This window comes from Oncorhynchus keta, chromosome 15 (genome assembly GCF_023373465.1).
Source record: "Oncorhynchus keta strain PuntledgeMale-10-30-2019 chromosome 15, Oket_V2, whole genome shotgun sequence".
Lineage (NCBI taxonomy): Eukaryota > Metazoa > Chordata > Actinopteri > Salmoniformes > Salmonidae > Oncorhynchus > Oncorhynchus keta.
The window spans coordinates 13,806,853-13,817,370 of NC_068435.1; the positions used below are offsets into that span (position 1 = coordinate 13,806,853).

The 10,518-nt window shown below is 43.2% G+C and overlaps 1 pseudogene; it reads left to right on the forward strand.

Annotated features, from left to right (window-relative positions):
• Positions 1-81: 81 nt before the first annotated feature.
• LOC118394455 (UMP-CMP kinase-like) lies at positions 82-10,270 on the forward strand (annotated as a pseudogene).
• Positions 10,271-10,518: the final 248 nt, after the last annotated feature.

The window sequence follows — 10,518 nt, forward strand, 5'->3', positions numbered from 1 at the left end:
GCTGCCATTGGTTGGCAACGTCAACAGTTGGAAGTGGTGTTGGCTTCTGCTGACTTCCCACTGACGTTCATAAACAGGTAATTCAACTTGTTCTGCCGACTATTGATCGGCTATTGTTTTCGGTTTATTAGTTTCCGTTTATTGAGTAGCTTATCTGCGAAGGTGCCGAGCGTTGTGTACAGGCCTGCGACCGTCGCTTTGATCGACATGAAGAAGGCGCAGGTTGTGTTCGTGTTCGGCGGACCTGGCTCGGGAAAAGGAACCCAGTGCGTCAGAATCGTTGACGTATGAGACGGACCATGATCATTTGACAGGGCATTGAGTTGTGTTAGGAAATAAACCACTAATACATTTTAGGGGGTTGTGGAAATTTCTGTCCAGTGAAGACCAGCTGAATGTATCGACTTCCAGTTCTTGTCCTCTAAATGTACCCTACTCATTATGCTAGCTAGTTAGCATAGCCACGTATAGAAGAAGGAGTAGTTACCAGTATAACTATGCCAGGACCACACTAGCTAACTAGCTATATGAGCAATGAATAATCATATATATTTTTTTCCATCATTACACTTTCGACTAGCTAACTAGCTATGGATAAAAGTTATTCCTGAATACATGAAAGAGGGGTATAGTAGCTGCTTTTAATCAGTTTCCCAGGTACTATAACTTCGATAAACAACCAGAAATAATCAAAATCTATTGTTTGGGGTTTTTGTGTCAATTAGAACATGTTAATTTCTAGCTTATCTTTCTTAAAAATAATAAGTTATTTAGCTGGCTAACTGTTTGATTCTGTTTTGTAGTTTACCCCTCAATAATTCAAAGCGGGCTATAGTTAGTTCACCAACGAGAGACAGAGGCTAGCTAGCTTGTTATGTAAAACAGCAATGACTTCTATTCTAATCAGTAGCTAGTGTTTTCATGTCTTACATTGAACACTCGGTGCCTCTGTTGAGAAAAGGATGGAATGTGTTTACGGTGGTCTGCTTCTAACTACATACAGAGTAGCCTATGCACCGCTATTGGCGTCATGCGGATGTGTAGTGTACATGTTATCATGTTCAGCTGCCGTGCAATTCACTTTATGTTACGGTCTTTTTTTTAATCACCTGCTCTACCCCTCCAACCAACGGGGCCCTTGAACAGGGAGGCATGAGAAATCAAGGCATGTCTGTCTGTATGTCTGTCTGGGTGGTGTTTTGCATCAATAGATAAACTCAAACAAATATTTAGTGTCTACTACTGATATTCAGCAGGCCTCCTTTGACTTTCTTCTGTGACAAGTTGTTTCATGCATTTGCCAACTACTTTAATAGTTTGACATATCAGGGATTGGCATTAAGGGTTGTCCTATTGCCCCGGGCAAGTGACCTGGGCAGTTGTGCAGGTTGAGCCTTCTCTGTGGTTGTACCATTGAGCTGGCAATTAATTTCTCTCTCCTGATAACAGCCAAAATGCAAATAAATCCATTAGTCTGATCTTTCTGGTTCCTCCCCTGTGTAGGTGAAAATAGCTTATTACATTTTTGGGGCATGTGATCATAATCTTTCGGCAACCTAAAAATAGTCCTGACGTGTCTTTAAGCTCTTAATGTGCTCTTAAAGCTCCCTGCCCTATATTCATAATTTAGGGCTGTGGCCAAATGAGTTTGAGCAAGCATCCTGTCCCAGCATGAAATAACACGAACCCGCGTGTAGTGTCCATTCATTCAGCACAATAATAGTTAAAGGGCACTAGTGATGCTGTCTCGTCTCTCCCTAAACCCCTCCCCTGCTTTCAGAGTCAATGGAGCACAGCGACTCACTGTTGAACAATAACCATCTAGGCATATGCCATGTGACTCCTTTATATTTATTCTCTGCTTAGGACATTGTTACTATTGCACTCCTTTTAAAGGATCTACATTACTCCCGGACAATTTCATTCTCATAACCCAATTGATTCCTTAACAAATTAGGCTAGCTAAATTATTAGGAAAGACTTTATGGGGAGATTTAAGGTTACAAAAGTTCCTATTTAGATTAGAATGATCAACAGAATTTGAATATATTTGTTATTTCTGTAATACACATGATTTCTAGTGTTTGTGACACTGAAGGTGTGTGTTGATGGTCACCAGACGTGATGATGAATGTTATGGATTATTCTCATATCTGTTGATAGTGGTTGACGCCAAACGGAATGTATAAGGACAGAGAACACACTGATTATTCCCTGTTGTATTGTGTTGATGACATTCTGCGAACACTGTGATTATGTAGCAGCTGACAGCACTGCCTTTAGTTTTGACTTCCTACAAGCCTCTGGGGCTGGTGTTTACAGAACATTGGTTAACATGGTTAACATTTGATGCTGTCTAAATAGCATATACAGTGCCTTGCGAAAGTATTCGGCCCCCTTGAACTTTGCGACCTTTTGCCACATTTCAGGCTTCAAACATAAAGATATAAAACTGTATTTTTTGTGAAGAATCAACAACAAGTGGGACACAATCATGAAGTGGAACGACATTTATTGGATATTTCAAACTTTTTTAACAAATCAAAAACGGAAAAATTGGGCGTGCAAAATTATTCAGCCCCTATTAAGTTAATACTTTGTAGCGCCACCTTTTTCTGCGATTACAGCTGTAAGTCGCTTGGGGTATGTCTCTATCAGTTTTGCACATCGAGAGACTGACATTCTTTCCCATTCCTCCTTGCAAAACAGCTCGAGCTCAGTGAGGTTGGATGGAGAGCATTTGTGAACAGCAGTTTTCAGTTCTTTCCACAGATTCTCGATTGGATTCAGGTCTGGACTTTGATTTGGCCATTCTAACACCTGGATATGTTTATTTTTGAACCATTCCATTGTAGATTTTGCTTTATGTTTTGGATCATCGTCTTGTTGTAAGACAAATCTCAGTCCCAGTCTCAGGTCTTTTGCAGACTCCATCAGGTTTTCTTCCAGAATGGTCCTGTATTTGGCTCCATCCATCTTCCCATCAATTTTAACCATCTTCCCTGTCCCTGCTGAAGAAAAGCAGGCCCAAACCATGATGCTGCCACCACCATGTTTGACAGTGGGGATGAGCTGTGTTGCTTTTACGCCAAACATAACGTTTTGCATTGTTGCCAAAAAGTTCAATTTTGGTTTCATCTGACCAGAGCACCTTCTTCCACATTTTTGGTATGTCTCCCAGGTGGCTTGTGGCAAACTTTAAACGACACTTTTTATGGATATCTTTAAGAAATGGCTTTCTTCTTGCCACTCTTCCATAAAGGCCAGATTTGTGCAATATACGACTGATTGTTGTCCTATGGACAGAGTCTCCCACCTCAGCTGTAGATCTCTGCAGTTCATCCAGAGTGATCATGGGCCTCTTGGCTGCATCTCTGATCAGTCTTCTCCTTGTATGAGCTGAAAGTTTAGAGGGACGGCCAGGTCTTGGTAGATTTGCAGTGGTCTGATACTCCTTCCATTTCAATATTATCGCTTGCACAGTGCTCCTTGGGATGTTTAAAGCTTGGGAAATCTTTTTGTATCCAAATCCGGCTTTAAACTTCTTCACAACATTATTATTATTATATTAGTATCTCGGACCTGCCTGGTGTGTTCCTTGTTCTTCATGATGCTCTCTGCGCTTTTACCGGACCTCTGAGACTATCGCAGTGCAGGTGCATTTATACGGAGACTTGATTACACACAGGTGGATTCTATTTATCATCATTAGTCATTTAGGTCAACATTGGATCATTCAGAGATCCTCACTGAACTTCTGGAGAGAGTTTGCTGCACTGAAAGTAAAGGGGCTGAATAATTTTGCACGCCCAATTTTTCAGTTTTTGATTTGTTAAAAAAGTTTGAAATATCCAATAAATGTCGTTCCACTTCATGATTGTGTCCCATTTGTTGTTGATTCTTCACAAAAAAATACAGTTTTATATCTTTATGTTTGAAGCCTGAAATGTGGCAAAAGGTCGCAAAGTTCAAGGGGGCCGAATACTTTCGCAAGGCACTGTACACTACCAATCAAAAGTTTTACAACACCTAACGTTACTCATTCAAGGGTTTCTCTCATTAAAGGATGACTATTTGAAGAATCTCAAATTTTAAATATATTTGGATATGTTTAACACTTTTTGGTTACTACATGATTCCATGTGTTATTTCATAGTTTAGATGTCTTCACTATTTTTCTACAATGTAGAAATTTGAAAAAAAAATTGAATGAGAAAACCCTTGAATGAGTAGGGGCCTGTCTCCAGGAGGCTGTTGTTTACAGAACGTTTGGTGCTGTCTGATTAGGATGTAAGGGTCTGTCTCCAGGAGGCTGTTGTTTACAGAACGTTTGGTGCTGTCTGATTAGGATGTAAGGGTCTGTCTCCAGGAGGCTGTTGTTTACAGAACGTTTGGTGCTGTCTGATTAGGATGTAAGGGCCTGTCTCCAAGAGGCTGTTGTTTACAGAACGCTTGGTGCTGTCTGATTAGGATGTAAGGGCCTGTCTCCAAGAGGCTGTTGTTTACAGAACGTTTGGTGCTGTCTGATTAGGATGTAAGGGCCTGTCTCCAGGAGGCTGTTGTTTACAGAACGTTTGGTGCTGTCTGATTAGGATGTAAGGGTCTGTCTCCAGGAGGCGGTTGTTTACAGAACGTTTGCTGCTGTCTGATTAGGATGTAAGGGTCTGTCTCCAGGAGGCTGTTGTTTACAGAACGTTTGGTGCTGTCTGATTAGGATGTAAGGGCCTGTCTCCAAGAGGCTGTTGTTTACAGAACGTTTGGTGCTGTCTGATTAGGATGTAAGGGCCTGTCTCCAAGAGGCTGTTGTTTACAGAACGTTTGGTGCTGTCTGATTAGGATGTAAGGGCCTGTCTCCAAGAGGCTGTTGTTTACAGAACGTTTGGTGCTGTCTGATTAGGATGTAAGGGCCTGTCTCCAGGAGGCTGTTGTTTACAGAACGTTTGCTGCTGTCTGATTAGGATGTAAGGGTCTGTCTCCAGGAGGCTGTTGTTTACAGAACGTTTGGTGCTGTCTGATTAGGATGTAAGGGCCTGTCTCCAAGAGGCTGTTGTTTACAGAACGTTTGGTGCTGTCTGATTAGGATGTAAGGGCCTGTCTCCAAGAGGCTGTTGTTTACAGAACGTTTGGTGCTGTCTGATTAGGATGTAAGGGCCTGTCTCCAAGAGGCTGTTGTTTACAGAACGTTTGGTGCTGTCTGATTAGGATGTAAGGGCCTGTCTCCAGGAGGCTGTTGTTTACAGAACGTTTGCTGCTGTCTGATTAGGATGTAAGGGTCTGTCTCCAGGAGGCTGTTGTTTACAGAACGTTTGGTGCTGTCTGATTAGGATGTAAGGGCCTGTCTCCAAGAGGCTGTTGTTTACAGAACGTTTGGTGCTGTCTGATTAGGATGTAAGGGCCTGTCTCCAGGAGGCGGTTGTTTACAGAACGTTTGGTGCTGTCTGATTAGGATGTAAGGGTCTGTCTCCAGGAGGCTGTTGTTTACAGAACGTTTGGTGCTGTCTGATTAGGATGTAAGGGCCTGTCTCCAAGAGGCTGTTGTTTACAGAACGTTTGGTGCTGTCTGATTAGGATGTAAGGGCCTGTCTCCAAGAGGCTGTTGTTTACAGAACGTTTGGTGCTGTCTGATTAGGATGTAAGGGCCTGTCTCCAAGAGGCTGTTGTTTCCAGAACGTTTGGTGCTGTCTGATTAGGATGTAAGGGCCTGTCTCCAGGAGGCTGTTGTTTACAGAACGTTTGCTGCTGTCTGATTAGGATGTAAGGGTCTGTCTCCAGGAGGCTGTTGTTTACAGAACGTTTGGTGCTGTCTGATTAGGATGTAAGGGCCTGTCTCCAAGAGGCTGTTGTTTACAGAACGTTTGGTGCTGTCTGATTAGGATGTAAGGGCCTGTCTCCAGGAGGCTGTTGTTTACAGAACGTTTGGTGCTGTCTGATTAGGATGTAAGGGCCTGTCTCCAAGAGGCTGTTGTTTACAGAACGTTTGGTGCTGTCTGATTAGGATGTAAGGGCCTGTCTCCAAGAGGCTGTTGTTTACAGAACGTTTGGTGCTGTCTGATTAGGATGTAAGTGCCTGTCTCCAGGAGGCTGTTGTTTACAGAACGTTTGGTGCTGTCTGATTAAATCAAATCAAATCAAATCAAATTTATTTATATAGCCCTTCGTACATCAGCTGATATCTCAAAGTGCTGTACAGAAACCCAGCCTAAAACCCCAAACAGCAAACAATGCAGGTGTAAGAGCACGGTGGCTAGGAAAAACTCCCTAGAAAGGCCAAAACCTAGGAAGAAACCTAGAGAGGAACCGGGCTATGTGGGGTGGCCAGTCCTCTTCTGGCTGTGCCGGGTAGAGATTATAACAGAACATGACCAAGATGTTCAAATGTTCATAAATGACCAGCATGGTCAAATAATAATAAGGCAGAACAGTTGAAACTGGAGCAGCAGCACAGTCAGGTGGACTGGGGACAGCAAGGAGCCATCATGTCAGGTAGTCCTGGGGCACGGTCCTAGGGCTCAGGTCCTCCGAGAGAGAGAAAGAAAGAGAGAATTAGAGAGAGCATATGTGGGGTAGCCAGTCCTCTTCTGGCTGTGCCGGGTGGAGATTATAACAGAACGTGGACAAGATGTTCAAATGTTCATAAATGACCAGCATGGTTGAATAATAGTAAGGCAGAACAGTTGAAACTGGAGCAGGAGCATGGCCAGGTGGACTGGGGACAGCAAGGAGTCCTCATGTCAGGTAGTCCTGGGACATGGTCCTAGGGCCCAGGCCAGTTGAAACTGGAGCAGCAGCATGGCCAGGTGGACTGGGGACAGCAAGGAGTCATCATGTCAGGTAGTCCTGGGGCATGGTCCTAGGGCTCAGGTCCTCCGAGAGAGAGAAAGAAAGAGAGAAGGAGAGAATTAGAGAACGCACACTTAGATTCACACAGGACACCGAATAGGACAGGAGAAGTACTCCAGATAAACAAACTGACCCTAGCCCCCCGACACATAAACTACTGCAGCATAAATACTGGAGGCTGAGACAGGAGGGGTCAGGAGACACTGTGGCCCCATCCGAGGACACCCCCGGACAGGGCCAAACAGGAAGGATATAACCCCACCCACTTTGCCAAAGCACAGCCCCCACACCACTATTAGGATGTAAGGGCCTGCTCAGAAGAGGCCTTTTAGACATTTTCTCTGCTTCTTCGTTGGTTGAACAGTGTCCCCCTGTTGCAACTTATACTAAACCGGATAGATTTTTGATTGACTTTACCAACGAGTGCTCTCCTTTGTGTTCACCTGGACATTCCTATTACAATACAAGTACACACATGTTTTTGTCCCATTGTTCTCCACAAGCGGTTGAATCAGTAAATATTATTATTAGAGGAGTGCACTGTGTTGTTAAGGCTGGCATTAACCCTTTGTGTTTTTCCTAGAGCTACGGTTACACTCATCTGTTTGCCTGAGACCTACTGAGGTCTGAACGGAGCCGAGAGGGCTCAGAGTTCGGACAGCTCATCGATAACCACATTAAGGATGGCAAGATAGTCCCGTACGAGATCACCATTAAATTACTCAAGAAGGTATGCACCAACTCCAGGTACCTATGACTACAGGGTTTGTGTTAACTGTTGACGTTCAGTAAGCTGGCAGTTAGCATTACTATTAGCTTAGATAATATGGAGTAGCACTATACAGGCATTTTGGTCTGAGTACTGAAATAGTCTCTGTCATTGCTCCATAGGCTGAATTAATCCTTGCGTCACCCTTAAAGGGATAGTTCACCCAGTGAGGTCTACAGGTGGTGTGTAATAAATACTTTTTAGACATAAAAATGTCTGACTTCGATTTGGAGAAGAATATCCCTTTAATTTTCAATTTCCTTTGTCCTCAGGCCATGGAGGAGACGAGAAGAAGATCCACTTCCTCATCGACGGGGTGGACCACCATCAAGGATGGGGAGGCTGACGTCAAATTTGTGCTTTTCTTCGACTGTAGCAATGAGGTAATAATACGGCATTGGTGGCAAGGATATCCAAGAGGAAGGGGAGGGGGCGAACAAGGAGGGGCAACATATCAGATATGACACATTTGGAGTACGACTTTTATTTCTGAAAGTTGCCTCCGAGTGTGAATGTCTTTACTGCTTGGCTGACAGTGTAATCTTTATCCTGAGAGCTCTGTTTTTGTTTGTCTACAGGTCTGTATCGACAGATGTGTAGAAAGAGGGAAAGAGCAGCGGGCGCATCGATGACAACAGAGCGAGCCTGGAGAAAAGGTAGCTTCCAAACTCTAAAGCTTTCCATGATCACTGACCTTTGACCTTTCTAACATGAACTGGACCTCTCAAAAGGAGACACGGCTCTTGCTCTTTAAAAAAAAAGTGTACTTATAAAGCACCATATGTTGAAATAGCTCTGCCATTTCCCGGTTTCTAAAATTCTAGTTTCAGTTAATGTGACACAACAAGCAATGTATAGTGTAGAGAATCAAGCAAAAACTAAACGAGGCGAAAGCATAGAAATATTTCATATAGAACAGATCTATTGTGAATCAGACTTGCTTGTAATGAGTGACAGATCTATAACTCACATTTCTATCTGCAATCAGTCAGGTTGTACACAACTACATAATGCACCTTTAATAATAGTGAAAAAACATTGACCGGTGTTGCTTTTGAGATTGCGATTTTCAGTTCCACCTTGACTCCTCACCCTTAAAAGTAATACACGCTGGAGCATGTTTTAGCTTGGCTGTATGTGCTTGGGTCTCCTCTAAGTCCTGGGCGCTTGTCAGCCCTGTTTCTGAGCCTTCGTTTCCTCCCCTGAAGGATCCAGACCTACCTGCAGTCAACACGGCCCGTCATCTCACTGTATGAGAAACAGGGCAAGTTGCGCACTGTGGATGCCTCGTACAGTGTGGACAAGGTAAGCAACAGGAGTATTGTCACGATCGTTTAGAGATGGATTGGACCAAGGTGCAGCGTGGTAGGCGTACATTTTACTTTTATTTAAAATGACAACGAAACAAACAACAAAACGTAAAGCTACATGCAGTGCAGAAAGAAACTACACACAAACAAGATCCCACAACTAAAGGTGGAAAAAAAAGGCTGCCTAAGTACGATCCCCAATCAGAGACCACGATAAACAGCTGCCTCTGATTGGGAACCATACTAGACCAACAAAGAAATAGAAACATATATTTGCCCACCCAAGTCACACCCTGACCTAACCAAATAGAGAATAAACAAGGCTCTCTAAGTTCAGGGCATGACAAGTACACAGCACTGCGCCATTGCAGTCCCACATGATGTGCATTTGGAACACACTCCGTAGTACACACTCCGTAGTACACACTACGTAGTATAGTACGTAGTATACACTCATTCACTATGATCTTATAATTCAGTAAGAATTCCCTCAATCTGAGATGTTTCTTTCCCTATTGGTTGTCTCTCTGTTCCCTTGCACCCTCCGGAGGGCAACCACACACTTGTCCCCAGGCGATTGCACATGTACAAAAACACAAACATGAATTTGGTTTTCTCCAATGCATCTCTTTCCATCCTTCTCTGTTTCAGGTGTTTGCCCATGTCAAAACCATCCTGGACAAGGAGATGTGAAATTCCGCACACTGCCAACAACTACCATTCACAGCTACTTTTAGCTACAGCAACAATATACTTAGTTTATTTCCATTCACTACATTTTTTTTTTGGGGGGGGGCTATTTTGTGTGTGTGTGTGTGTGTGTGTGTGCGTGTGCGTGTGCGTGTGCGTGTGTGTGTGTGTGTGTGTGTGTGTGTGTGTGTGTGTGTGTGTGTGTGTGTGTGTGTGTGTGTGTGTGTGTGTGTTAGAGTGAATGAGATGCTCTGCTGAAAGACCCTTACATGAACCTTCTGAGGGGGTTCACTATGATAGTAGTACAGTGACTGCCAGGTCTGTCATTTCAGTCGGTGGCCTTTGTATAGGGACAAGACTATTAGAATTTCTCTGCTCTGCGAGGTGCTTGTTTTTGTTGTCAAGCAGAGGCATATACAGTACAGTATGTTTACAAAATTACATTTTCCGTGATAAAATCTCTGTACATCATTGTCAGCGGAAACCTAGACAAGCACATGGTTTTTTCACAGACCAACCACTTCTCTGGACTAGATGGAGAAGGATCATGAAGAAAAGGACGGACCGAGGGGGAAAGAGAGAGCATCTCTGCTAATCAATTTAGATAAACACTGTTGTCTTATGGGCTTCCCCTGAATACTAATAAAACATATAAAACACCTGTCTCATGTTGAAAGAAATATGAACTAAGGTCATCGAGAAACAAACAACCTTGATTGCAGTAGTACAAATTTGTGGATTAAACTGGCATGACAATGATATTGGTTACAGCACATACGGTGTTGGACCAGTTTGAAATTTAAACTGGGCTTAGTCCTAAATTTAAACCCTGTTTATCTGTGAGTGTGCATCACTGCACATTAAATATTATTTTGTGTTCTGCACATGAAATATTATTTTGTGTTCTCC